At 35.3% G+C, this 15,038-nt stretch overlaps 1 protein-coding gene across 9 annotated transcripts in view; it reads left to right on the forward strand.

Moving 5' to 3' along the window:
- The window catches only part of LOC135218566 (sodium/potassium/calcium exchanger 2-like), a 490,480-nt gene that overhangs the window by 51,928 nt on the left and 423,514 nt on the right, over positions 1–15,038 (forward strand). For 6 of the 9 annotated variants that reach the window (XM_064254942.1, XM_064254952.1, XM_064254948.1 and 3 more), the window contains exon 1: positions 43–888. The exons of 2 other annotated variants lie outside the window; for them this stretch is intronic. The gene's annotated coding sequence lies outside the window, so the exon portion shown is untranslated. Of the gene's footprint in view, positions 1–42; positions 889–15,038 lie in introns of those variants that run through there. One more of the 9 variants, XM_064254945.1, reaches the window with a different exon arrangement.

A 15,038-nucleotide genomic window follows, 5' to 3' on the forward strand; every position in this document is an offset into this window, starting at 1 on the left:
AGGGGGGAGGGGGTTGGGTGTCACGGCACCACCAAAGCCCTCCACCGGATCTCAGTTGGTGAGCGGAGTTTGACCGGGAGTGGTACTGGCTAATCGTAGTACGCCGGATCCCATCGTCCCTCGAACGAAACGCTCAAAAGAAAAGGGAGAGAGAAAAAAAGCTTCGAAGTCGCTTCTTCCAATAACGTCCTCTTAAGTATTATAGTTGTCCTCCTCCTCCTCCTTCTCCTCTTACTCTTCCTCCCGACAGCGCAGGAAAAGGAGAGGAGAGTCCTTCAGAAGGCCCTTCCCTCGTAGATGTTGTCGAAACTGGACGTGGTGTATCCGTAGGATACTACAGACTAATCTGTACGACTCAACCCACCACCACCACCAGCAGCCTTTGCTGTATCGACGGGGTCTCGTTTTGTCCAGCTGTTTTCTCGCTCACGTTGTTCACTGCAGTCCTTTTTAACGAGATAAGCAAAGTGCTGCCCTTAAGCGTATAGTAGATGTGCGAGTGTTGGAGATTCGGTATCTGCACAAAGTATGTATTTTCGTTATACTTTTAGCGTAGATTGCTGAGAGAGAGAGAGGCCAAATTTTTATTTTCGTATAGCTCAGTATTATTACAGTCGCTAGATTAACTCAGTCTTCAGGTGTTACAAAATAATGTAGTCCATCTCGTCGCATATGAAACCTACCAAAGTCTAATCGCCAGGGACTTCCTCGGAGAACGTCACTGTCGTGTCCTTATAGGGTACTCGAAGAAAACACAAAGTATACCAACCAACAAACTGCAGCTAGTATAGTTACCACAGGCAGCGACTGCAGTCACGAAGGTCAAGCAATCAGTGGCCCCAGACGTCTTCTATCCAAGACAACTGACACTGATTTTTGCTCGAGAAGGTAGGACAAAAGGACTCTCTGCTTGCTTGCTTGCTGTTAACCTCCTCCACCCGTCCGTCCCCTGCTTTCTAGAACCGGCACCTCCCCCCTCCCCCCACCCCCTCCCCCGCCCCACCTCTCCCTCTCCTTCTCCCAACCCCACCCTCCTTCCACTCCCTCTGACGTTACTTTTTTTTCCACCCGTTCCCTTTGTCATTCATCAGGCTGTCTTGAAGGTTATTAGGAGATTATCATCTAATTCATTATGACCTTCCATGATCTCCTTTGTGGTATTATTCCCGTCATTTCTCGTCCATGTTGTCACGTTATCCAGCCACTGACTATGTTGGAGTATATGCTGTATGCGATACACATTAGTCAAGTCCTTCCGTCATGTCTTTAATTTTTCATGCCTCCAAGGACAATATGTTTTGTGGGAGGGAACCAGTAGCAAATAGACATTTCCGGCAGCATTGTTCGTGTTCCGTACGTGTAGGAAAACGACACAAATCCGTCGTTTTTTAACTTTATTTTTATATATAATTTTTTTTTCTTTATTCAGAATGTCATCTCAAGGGCACGATTCGTTTTATTAATAGTTATTGTGTCGTTGCCCCCCCACCCGAAAAAAAAAAAATACTCGCTACTTAAACAATGATAAATAGTTTTCACTTTCTCTTTGTCTGTCTGTCTGTCACACCCGCACATGAAAAAAAAAAGTAGTTCGTTAATAAGGTGACAGAGAAATATAGTAGAGAATCGTAAGGCGGAAAACAAAGATAAATGGCAAAGTGAATTATGGGAACAGTTTTTGCAACTTGAAATGCTGTCCGTTGTTGAAAGAATTTTATCTGATAATCAATCTCTGCTTGTTAATTTTTTCTGTTTTATATACCGAGACTTCTGTGGCTCCAGTTTATAAATTATATATATATATATATATATATATATATATATATATATATATATATATATATATATATATATATATATATATATATATATATATATATATATATATATGTATAACGTTTTTTTTATAGAGATCGTGAACTCGAGGGTCAGTCGATTTTTGTCCTTCTTCTGTATCTGAACTTCAAAAGATCGCACTTTTCCCTTTCAAATCTGTTTTTCTTTCTAAATCTCTCAGGTTCTAAAGATCTTTTTTTTTCTTTTTTCTTTTTTGTCGAAATTGATCTGTCGTTTCCTCTAAGATCTCCCTCTTGATCATATTTGGGTCCTTGGAACACTTGAAAATGAATCATTATTCGCGTCTTCAATTTGCATAACCATGTTAACTATATTATAACTAATATAACTATGGATGTTTATTAAATGTATTTTTGGATTTGTAAGCAAACTGGATTCTTTGACGTTTCTTAAGTATATTGTTAATATTTTTTTTAGTTTTTCCTGGATATTGATGCTCTCTAAACACATTGTTAGATTTATTTTCTGTGCTCTGTTTGGAAAAGCATTCTCCATTGATCAAAGCTGATTGTTCCCCCAAGCAACACTATATTTTATCAAATACAAACCACGGATCTGCCCGGAAAAGCATTATTCTCTTGTGATTAACGCTGATCGTTCTCATAGCGTCACTACATTTTAACTAACGAAATACGGAGGCTAATAATCACGTAAAAACAATTACTTAATGAGTGTACTTAATTTGCCCGAATGAGTGACTGCCAGCGGGGGAATTAAATCAACCAACCATTCATTTTTTATCAACTTCAATCTGTCAGATGAGTTTTCGCGATAAGTGATTTCTTCATCTGGTTTTCAGCGTGACTGTAAGGCAGCTAGATTTTTTTTTCCAGCAACATCCCAAGACATTTTATTTGTTTATTGATTTATTCATGCATATATATATATATATATATATATATATATATATATATATATATATTTATATTATATATATATACTATATATATATATATATATATATATATATATATGTATGTAGTATGTATGTAATGTATATGTCTATATATTTAAGGAGCCCATAAAAACGCCAAAATATAGAAAGTAAGTACTGTACTTCAGGGATATCAGTGTCTTGAAATATAGTCCTTACTTTCTATATTTTGGCGTTTTTATGGGCTCCTTTTATTTGATGGAATTCTATTTTAACCAGAGCATTTTTCCAGTCACACACACACACACACACACGCACACACACACATATATATATATATATATATATATATATATATATATATATATATATATATATACACACATATATATATATATTTGTTTATTGTGTTACGTTTGATAAAATACGCCCATAGTTATGTTCGTAAAGTTGTACCGCTTTATTCCAAATCAGACACATGGAAATATACATATGTAGAAATAATTATGTATGTATGCTTTAGCTTTTAGCGTCAGAAGCACCGTCACTCTACTGAGATGCTACCAAGTAGTACTGCTAGCACCAACAGGCTATATTTCCCTCTGTGCAAAACAATGGAACGAACGGTTTCATTGTTGGTGATACTTTCATGTATGGAAGAAGCTTCAATTGCACTGTTCCGTTGCATCATTTATGCAGGTCATTTCATGTTTAGATTATAATGATCTTGAATGAATTTGTCCCTCAATTTTTTTTCATTTAATGTATTCGTATGTATTTTTTCTTAGTTTTTTGTTTCACATATTTTCTGGACTTATAAAGATTACAATTCAGGTCAATTTTGATTTTTTTTAGGTTGTGCCTTAATAACAGACTCAGTTAATAATAATAATAGAATAATAATAATAATAATAATAAGAATAATAATAATAATAATAATAATAATAATAATAAATAATAATAATAATAATAATAATAATAATAATAATAATAATAATAATAATAATAATAATAATAATAATAAAGTCAGATTTATTGTTTCCAGAGCGTAATTGTACCAAGAATTACTTACCAGTGACTGCTTATGTATATTGTTCATATTAACGTCAAATGACACAAAACTCATGAATAATTTGTCAACTGTAAAATTAGTTTTTAGAATTAATGAATTAAACATATACTACACGCTTGTCTTGAAACACTTTTGCGAAGTTTCATTTAGTTCTATGAATTCATTATTAAATGGAAAATTAGGTGGTTCAGTGCAGCTATTGAATGGACACTTGAATGCATAAAGACATGTGTGCTTGTGGCTGTTTAACTGTAGTATCCATATTATTCGTGTTATGGTTTTAATAATACATCATCATTGAGCACTGGACGTAAATCAAGTAAACGTAAATCAAGTAAACGTACGAAGGAATTAAATAAGAACAGTCTCTCTCCAGGCATCCATAATTATTATCATTATATTATTATTATTTTTTTTTGTCTATCACCGTCATCCTATTCGACTGGGTGGTTTTTATAGTGTGCAGTTCCGGGTTGCATCCTGCCTCCTTAGGAGGCCATCACTTTTCTCACTGTGTGTGCTGTCTCTAGGAGCACACTCTTCAGCATGAGTCCTGGAGCTACTTCGGCATCTAGTAGTTTCTCCAGGTTACTTTTCATAGATCTTGGGATCGTGCTTAGTGTTCCTATGATTAGGGGAACAATTTCCAATGGCATATCCCATATCCTTCTCATTTCTATTTTCAGGTCTTGATACTAATCGATTTTCTCCCTCTCTTTGTCTTCAGCGTGGGTGTCCCATGGTATTGCGACATCAATGAGTGATACTTTCTTCTTGATTTTGTCAATCAACGTCACGTCTGGTCTATTTGCACGTATCACCCTATCTGTTTTGATACCATTGTCTCAGAGGATCTTTGCTTGATCGTTTTCTGTTATTATTATATTGCAGTGAGGGGTATCATTATTATTACTCATAAAAATCTCATAATGGCAAGTGCCACTGAAATGGTGAAAAAATGCACACTTGTGATGTAAATATATATTTTAGAAATATTCATCTACATCTACACCACTGTGGATTTCTTCACCATTATTATTATTATTATTATTATTATTATTATTATTATTATTATTATTATTATTATTATTATTATTATTATTATTATTATTATATAAATGAAGGGAACTTTGAAACATTCTGGTACTCTGCACAAAGTCCAGGATTATTACTGAATCTCACATGAGAACAGTAACACATTCTGAGAGAGAGAGAGAGAGAGAGAGAGAGAGAGAGAGACGACGAGAGAGAGAGAGAAGAGAGAGAGAGAGAGATTTTCGAATTTGTCCACCCTCGCCTTCAGTCATTCAAATTGTTTTAAAATTTCCCACTTCCTTCTGGTTGCGACATCGGTATTTCCTTCCCCTCTCTCTCTCTCTCTCTCTCTCTCTCTCTCTCTCTCTCTCTCTCTCTCTCGTTCCCCGAGGCTGGTCAAGGTAAACAAGATAAATTTCCTCAGAAAGTATATGAGATGGACCGCGCATCAATCGAACTTGCAGTATGACCAAGTCTATGGGTTTGTCCCCAAAATGCGCCCTTATCTTCCATCCGCACCTCATCTGTCACTAATGTGACGTCACATCCTGCCTGAGCAAAGACTCCTCCGTCTTAGGAGAACGTTACTTGCACTTTTGTGTCTCCGGCAGAGTGTCAGGAACCGAAGTGACAAAATCTCGGGAAACATGCACACACACACACACACACCATTAGTTATGCTATCTGTAAACTTCGTCACAGAGGATATGGATTCCCCAGTGACATAATCAACTTTTGCATTCACACACACACACACACACACACATATACATATATATATATATATATATATATATATATATATATATATATACATATATATATATATATAGCATCACGTTTTATATATTTCGGGATCAAGTTATTCATTTATATATATGTAAATACATATTATTATATAATATTATATATATATATATATATATATATATATCTATATATATTATATATAATAGATATATTAATATATATTATAATATATATAAGATATATATATTACGTTTTCGATTACTAATCCGTAATCCTAATCACTTGAACCAGTGATCGGAAATGCAAAATTAAGGTATTTGTCTTGTAAATAGTGTTTTTGTGGGCCTTTTAAACCTCACAGAATACTATTAGATTGTAAATAGTGTTTTTGTGGGCCTTTTAAACCTCGCAGAATACTATTAGATTGCAGATTGAAAAAATTGTAAATTATGGTTTTTTTTTTTTACTATGATAACATTAATTTTATTAATCTAAAGTTATTAAGCAATTATTTGCCCGCCCAAAGGTAATCGTGAAAATCACATCCAAATTATCATTCCCTTTATAATCTTTTGATTAATTGTTATTCAAACAAAGCTTTTCCATAGGGCTCATAAGACAACTATGTTCAACTCATAGATCTAATGAGAAAATGTGACGATAAGAATATAGGTTCGTTTATGAAGGTTCACGTGAAGTAGTCAAGGAAATGCTGAAGATGAAATGCGAAGTTATACAATGAAGTGATAAAATAGTGACAAAATATAATAATGGTTATATATCTTTAAAAATAAATCTCTAAAGAGAGCTCTCGAGAATCTGTCCGGGTCCTGTTTTCACAACGGGAATCGAGCAGATTCCTGAAAGCTCTCTGTAGATTCATTTAAAAAAAATATATTTACCCATACATAACTGTGGATCTGTTTCTCTACTTCAAGACTCATGCGGCTATGAGTATGTCTCAGTACCAGTAGTGATACTGATAATAATTATATTGTTACCATTACATCTATTTTTGATGAGACGAAAATTGCTGGTCATGATACCATACGAAAACGACGTATATTTTATACTTGTTATTGTTGGCCTATGGTTGTTGTTGTTGTTGTTATTGTGGACTTGTCAGCTTCGGTTTGGCAGTTTGTTGTCGCTTTGGAGGACAGGATGCTTTTGTAGGGGAATATGAAGACGGCCTCCAAAAAGATTGTAAATATACCTATATAATGATACACACATACATACATATGTAGTATTGGTTCAGCATGGCTAATTTCCGTTCAAGTTGAAGATTGCCTTTGTTACAGCGCTACTTTACATGGGCCTAAGCATGAAATAACGCCGTGTTTATATATATATATATATATATATATATATATATATTATATATATATATATATATATACATATATATATATACATATATATATATATATATATATATGCATGTATATGTATACACACAACCATACATAGTACATACATGTGCGCATGTGAGACTACTAAGAACACCATATCATTGTCTGCTTGCGTGACCTATCGTCGTCTTCCAACGATTGTTGTAAACGGGGGACGAAAGCGTTCAGTAACGTAGAAAATGGGTGGTGGAGAGAGAGAGAGAGAGAGAGACTAATCCAAGACCGATCTGACAATGCGGACAATGTAGGATAAACTCATACATACTGCTGTAACGCTATTGTCTCGCGCTACCGTCAAGTAAACTCGTTTTTCGATTTTTTTATATATTTATTTATTTTTTATCTTCTTCAAGGATATGCGGCAAGGAATACGTTTGCTTTCGATCGCTCGTCTTGCAGGTAATTTTTATCATTTGTGAATACATTCCTTCACTTTTTATTAATAAAATTTACCATTCGTAAGTAACATGTATCCTTTGTGAATACATAAAGTCATTTATGAATGCGCGTAATAGTTCGTGAATAAAACTTGTCACTAACGAATATATTTTCTCACTTATGAATTCGCAACAGTCATTTGTAAATTGTAAATACATTTGTCTTTTATGAATACATTTCATGAGTTATAAGTGCACATAATCATCTGTAAATAAAGAGTTCATCATTTATGAATACATTTCATCACTTACGAATACATTTCATTACTTATGAACACACATAATCATTTGTAAGTGAAGTTTATCATTTATGAATGCATTTGCATTTCAGCACTTATGAATACACATAATCATCTGTAAATAAAGAGTTCATCATTTATGAATACATTTCATCACTTATGAATACAAACAATCATTTGTAAGTGATGTTTATATGAATACAAACAATCATTTGTAAGTGAAGATTATCATTTATGGATGGATTTCATCACCTATGAATACACTTAATGATTTATGGAAACAGTTTATTATTCATGCACCCAGATTATGCATCAATATCTGCTAACTACTTATGACATATTGGTTCCTTGTTGTTTGTTCATTTTGTGTCAAAATTTTCATGTGTTCAGCCTCACCGTTTTTCGTGATACAGAATACTCCAGCTCGAGGATTGATTTTACTATTTTTAATTTTTTCCAACAGAATTTTATTTTCTTTCAAATTAGCAAATGCAGTGTTACAAGTAGGACGGAATTCAATTTTTTCCAACCGATATGTTTTTTTTTATTCAAAGTAGCCAATGCAGTGTTACAAGTAGAACGGAATTCAATTTTTTACAACATATATATATATATATATATACATATATATATATATATATATATATATATATATATATATATATATATATATATATATATATATATATATATATATATATATTCATTCGAAATAGCGAGTACAGTATTACAAGTAGGACGGAATTCAACCTCGTAAACTATAATATAACGAAAAAATCTAGGACGTACACAAAAATGCTTTAGATAGAACTGTATAGATAATACGCACGAACCACCCGGTAAACCATCGTTTTACAGAGGATTTAATGATGTCAATGGCTATGATACACAGAATGTATGACTGAATCACGAAAACTTGGAACGTGACGAATTCATAAACAAAGGCAAAATCCACGAAATGAAAGTGGAACAATCGAGTAATGCTGCGAGACCTTTCGATATGAAAGTAAGTTTACAAAGAAAGCTCGTATAATGTAAGAAGAAATCTGTCCGAATATCATATACAAAGAAAGCTCGTATAGTGTAAGAAGAAATCTGTCCGAATATCATATGGAAAGAGAAAGGATTCTTTAAATAAGAATAGAATATATCACTACACGCGTAGACACATGGAGACACGCCATTATAATTGATATATAGTTCTTTAGTTTACTGACCAGAAACGACTTACGACTTGACGTGAAAATGGTACAATGCAAATTATTTTAAACCAAAAGACAAAGATCTCGTGACCAAAGTATTGCTTGTAGGTATAAATATTTCGCTCCCTGTGCCTTCATCTAACTCGGATAACAGAATGCTGATAGATTGATAGATTGATTGATTGATTAGTTTGTCCATTTGGTGTCACAACCAGATTTAAAAAGAGAAAAAGGGAAATCAGTGTGGTCTGATTTCCAAGGAAGCAACAACGCTTCTTTTTAGAAGTGGAAGTATTACAGAAAACTGTATATACAACAGAAAGAAGTCTTGTTTCGAAGGCTTGGAACAGAAATGGAAGCGCTAAAGGAAAAATAATTCCAACAAAATAATATTATAAATGTTGGAAACAATTTTGGAACCGGCGTCGAATTCGAATAAAATTGTAAATGTTTTTTTAACATTTGGAATTAGCGTATTCAGATAAAATATATGGTGAATTTTGGAAATTAGTTTAATTAGCTTCGAATTCGAATAAAATTTATTGTGAATGTTGGAAACATTTGGAATAATGTAGAATTCTAATAGAATATATTGTAAATGTTGGAAATATTTGAATTAATGTCGAATTCGAATAAAAATTTATTGTAAATGTTGGAAACACTTGGAGTAATATCGGATTCGATTAAAATTTATTGTCAGTGTTTGAACCAATTGTTATTAGCGTCGAATAGGTACGATGAATGTCATTTCTTAAGTGATTACCCATAAACAGAATTTATTCTAAATCAGCAAAACTCTGGGGATAAATTCCCTAATGCTTTACAGCAGGCAAAACATTAAAAATCTAGCAGTCACTTATGTAATATAGATTACATCGTAGGAAAAAACAGCCTCGAAAAGCATTTATGATTTGAATAATAAAAGTAACTAGTAAATTCACCGCTGTATCGCACAATAATTTCAACAATACTTTTTTGGGGGAAACAATCAAATTGTAGCCAGTTTTTTTTTTTATTGTACTCGGGGAATATACAGCCGAAAGAATCGGTTGACCTTTCGTCAATTCATTGTGGTTGTTGAGTCTTGTTTTTTGTATGTTTGGATCATTAATATCCGCCTCAATGTATAATATTGTTATTAACATTTTTATACCTTTTTTTATATAATGTTGGTCATGAACATTTTGATCCATTTTTATATATAATATTGGTCATTAACATTTTGATATATTTTTATTCATTTGTTTTTGCTTCCTGAATTGACCCAGTTATATAATAAAAATTAGAGAAAACAAAAGGAAAGATTTTTTTTTATGCCTTTGACCTGCAAACTTTTCAAAACGGAAAAGAATAGACCTAGTAATAATTGATGCATGTTTATAAGTCGTAGATATATATGATGATAATGATAATGACAATGATGACGATCATAGAAGAAGAAGAAGAAGAAGAAGAAGAAGAAGAAGAAGAAGAAATAATTCAGTTGGAAGACTCCAGCAACCTCAGTGCAACAAACATTAATGGCCCATTGACTCGAGTTATGAAGGCTCATGAGTCACCCAACATTCCCTACAGGCGATTTGCTTCAACAGTCGAGATTCAGGCATAGATAAATACATAATTCAAAGTCCTTTAGCTGGAAAGACTACAAAGTCACGACTCGACCAAAAAACCTTCCAGGAAGCCTGGAAGCAGCATTGCTTTGTTTTTTTTGGAACGGTAGTTTTCTTTTGAATGGGTTGCTTAGTTCAATTTTAGGGTCGTCCATCCGTAAGCATTTATATTTTGTGCCGCCGTAGGGGTGGAAGTGCCGTCAGTGCACCTCCTGCGGTGCCCAGTGGGCATTACTTACGGTTCTTTGCAGCGTCCAATCGGCCCCTATCTGCTATCTCCCATTCTTGGGTTCGTTTATTCTCTTTTCTCCCATCTGACTTCCCACCCCTTTCCTAATAACAATTGTTTCATGGTGCAACTGCTTTTGAGGTTTTCCTCCTGTTTCACCTTTCTGACCTTCCTGACCTTTCTGCTTTCAATTCCCCTTTCAGCGCTAAATGACTCACAGGTCGTAGCGATTGGCCTTAGGCCTAAATGCTATATAACATTCCATTCAATTTTTGGGCACGCGTCTATTCGTAGCATTTATTGCAAAATGAGATTAGCGAATATTATAATATTTCTGATGTCACGATTGTGGTATCTGTGACCTAGTTAATATATAAAAAAATGTAACAGTAGAATCGGTACTTATTGCATCTGGGTGAGTGAGGAATGAATGCTGTGAGGCAAGAGTGTGAGTAGAATAAAGTCGCGTACTGAAGAGGAACAAACCAAGTGGGCAGACTCACCCGCTGATTTTGTAACTCTTGTATAACTTCCTTAGAAGGGGTAATGCACTCAGAAGGGTTAGTGCACTCAGAAGGGGCAGTGCACTCAGAAGGGTTAGTGCACTCAGAAGGGGTAATACACTCAGAAAGGGCCGAGCACTCACTCAGAAGTCTTAATGCAGTAGAAGGACAAATACACTTAGAAGGGGTAATGCACTCAGAAGGGGTGATGCACTCACAAAGGGTAATACACTCATAAGGGATAATGCACTCAGATGGAGTCAATCACTCGGAGAAATGCATTCAAGGTGGGCAATGTACTCAGAAAGAGTAATTCACTCAAATGAGGTAATTTGATTGAAACGCTGTCACTAGATGATTTGGTTCGATGACTTTCCATCTTTATATAGAGTTCAGGCAAAGCTCTTTGAACGTCTGAGCTCCTCGAGTTTCTTGAGGGCATGAATACAACTTTTAGATGCAGTGGAACCTTTCCCTTCCGGTTCCTATAGAATCCTAAACATAGAGGCTCTGTTGAAATCTAAGGTCGAGGTTTGACAACATTCATCTTGAATCAAGTGGCTATTCTCTGAGACCCTGTGTTCTTTACGTAGCCTGTCAGAGGTGTTCCTAACCTCAGTTCCCACACAGGCATACATACTTAAACATCACCTTCTTTGATTCACGCTTTGTAAATAGAATTAGAATTCTTCTCTCTTCTAATTTTACTTATTGATTCATCGTTTCTTAGTTAGCTCAACAACCACTTATATACTCTCCATACCTTACATATAAACTTATTCATTATTGATTACCGTCGACCGTGTTCTTGCCATTGTTTCTTTTTGATTGTTTTACTACTTTATAATTTTGTCTGTCTCCAACAGGGGTCCTATAGTCCATTTCACGAACAGGTATTTTTTGCAACCCCCCCTTTTTTTTGACCCTCCAACAACAAGGATCCAAGTCCTTTTCAAGAGCAGGTGTTTTTTGCACCCCTTTTTGTCTTTTTTGACCCTCCAATTTGTCTTGTCCCGCCTTCTTTTTTAGGCTCCCTTCTTTGTCTTTTCATCAACCCACCTCCGTACCCAAAATAATGACCTTTTCATAATCCAAATCCTTTAGCAGCGTTTGTTAAAATGTCATTTTGATCATAAGCTTGAATTGTGAGAAACAGAAAAATCAGGGTGGAAGTTTTGCTCTTGATATTTATTTTGGAGGAATTTTTATGTATATGTGTGTATGACTAAATTTTTATCCCATAACCCCGATTCATATAAATGCATTAAGCTACAAGATCTTAATATCCAATTCGCTCTACCTCGGACTTAGTATATTTTCATATTTGTTAACCGAAGGGGAATTTTTTAGTTGGCAATAATTTCGTCCTCTCCTGGATTCGAACCAGCGCACAGAGGAGAAAATCAGGACTTCAGTGACGTCTTGACCGCCTCGGCCAACAAAAAAGTCCCTCTCGGTTAACATATATGAAAATATATTAATGTCAAGGTAGAGCGAATTAGATATTAAAGGATATTTGTAGCTTAATGCATGTAATTATGTATCTATGCATGTATGCATGTATGTATGTCCAAACAATTTATTACCTAAATATTTTACTTTAACTTATAACCTTTGCACGAACTCGTGTGACCCACCTCTCCCTAAAAGGTTGTCTACAGGAAATGTTCACTAAAAGTATAAAAATTTCCCATAGATCGTTTCTACAACGAATGGAAAGAGAATAAAAATAAATGACCAAAGAAATGAAAAATAGAACGAACGACAGAAAAGAAAAAGAAGGCCGTGCAGCGACCTTCGCGCTGAAGCGAAAGAACGAAAAAAAAAAAAAAAAATTAAAATAAAACAAGATAAAAAAAAAACAAGTGAGAGAATAATGGAAAGGACACTTTTCATAACTTGCCAACAACGCCTTACTCGACGGATGAATGACGAGAGACTGTCTCAAAGGAGATGGAATGGAGAGAAGAAGAAGAAGAAGAAGAGGAAGACCAGAAAGATGTGAGGAGAGAGAGAGAGAGAGAGAGAGAGAGAGAGAGAGAGAGACTATGTGTGTCAGTGTGACGCACATTTTGGAAATCCTGAAGTGGGGAGTGTAATAGGAAGGCTCGAATTTCCACTGTAGATTAGGATGTCTGCCACTTGATCACGCACTCATTACGTGGGGGCCTCTTATGCACACTTCTCAGGACAACACACACACACACACACACACGAGGACACGTTGCTTGCGCGCAAAATTTACAGCCGTCGCGGACAAAGAAATGGGCAGCCTGACGGCGAATGCGAAATAGACTGAGAAAATAAATGAGTTAAGGTTTATCTTTATGTATATTATTATCACGGACAGACGTGTCTTGGTGTAACGGGATAAATGCCGTGCAGAAATAAGAGCGATTTTTTTTTTTGTTAGTGGGAGGATTAGTTTAGGCAAAAATCCATAGGTGCCGCTGCCTGCTCAAGAGCGAGGTGCAATTCAGGGCATGTGGGTATACTCACTTATGCATGTATGAATACATTCGAGCACACACATATATATAACATTGTATATATATAATTATATATATATATATTATATATATATATATATATATATATATATATATATATATATATATATCTTTTATATGTATATTATGTGTGTGTGTAGGACTACATCCGCATACCCTGAATCTGATATGGCATACGCACACATATATATGTATATGTATAAATATTGTGTACTATATATATAGTATGTATCTATATCTATATATACACATGTATATATGTAAATATGCATACCCACGTACATCGTGTGCGTGTATTTATAACTGTTGCAAATGAAGATTTTCATTTTTCATCCAAGCTAGTAGAAAGTACGATGTAGCTTCAACTTGTATTTGGACCAGTCAAGACCAAGTGACTACTATAGCTGGTTCACTTAAGGTAGATTCTTGGATGAGCCCTATGCTGACGAGACGTTTGTTTGGCGGCCGCTGATTGGCTGGTGCCGGGAGGTAGGCAGTTCCCAGCCAATCAGCAGCCGCCAAACAAACGTCTCGCAGGCATAGGCTCACCCAAGAATCTACCTTAAGTGAACTAGCTATAGTCATTCTCCTATAAATGTTGCTTCTGTATCCTGGGTGAGATTCCGTTAGCTTTTCTCCCTGGTCTCACACCTCACCAGTTATTAATGCACAAAGTTGCCATAGAAAGTAGGAGAGGGTCTCCAGCATTACACTTTGGGTATAAATATATGATGGAGACCTGTTTGATATACACACATATATACAGGGTGTCCATAAAGTCCCAGTACCATTACATGCGATATATACTTTTAATGGTACTAGGAGTTTAGTTAACATTACAGATAATGGTAGGACGGGAAAAGAGCTGACCCGTAGAATAGTCGAGACAAGAAAGGCAGCAGGGTGTCTGCAAAAGATATGGGAGAGAAGACAGTGTTTGTTGAAGTCAGTCATTATAAATCAGAGCAGTCTGAGAGCTTTGAAAAAGAAGCTGGGACGAAGAATGATGATGAAGGATTGAGGTGGATGAGTAGAAATATCATACAAAGATGTCAAAGATCGCCAGTGTTTCGAATGTTTTCTACAAGTGGGGTTCATCCATGAGTCATCAGTGAGAGAATGAGTTGACACCTTCCTTTGGGGAGACGCCAGAGAAAGAGAGAGAGAGAGAGAGAGAGAGAGAGAGAGAGAGAGAGAGAGAGAGAGAATGTGGGGCGGGAAAGGGGGTTAGGGGGATGACGCTGAAGAGTAAAGACAATTCCTACTATAGATCTGCATAAGGGCAGAGGGCTAGGCGTACAT

The sequence above is a fragment of the Macrobrachium nipponense genome, chromosome 9 (genome assembly GCF_015104395.2).
Source record: "Macrobrachium nipponense isolate FS-2020 chromosome 9, ASM1510439v2, whole genome shotgun sequence".
NCBI classification, from domain to species: domain Eukaryota; kingdom Metazoa; phylum Arthropoda; class Malacostraca; order Decapoda; family Palaemonidae; genus Macrobrachium; species Macrobrachium nipponense.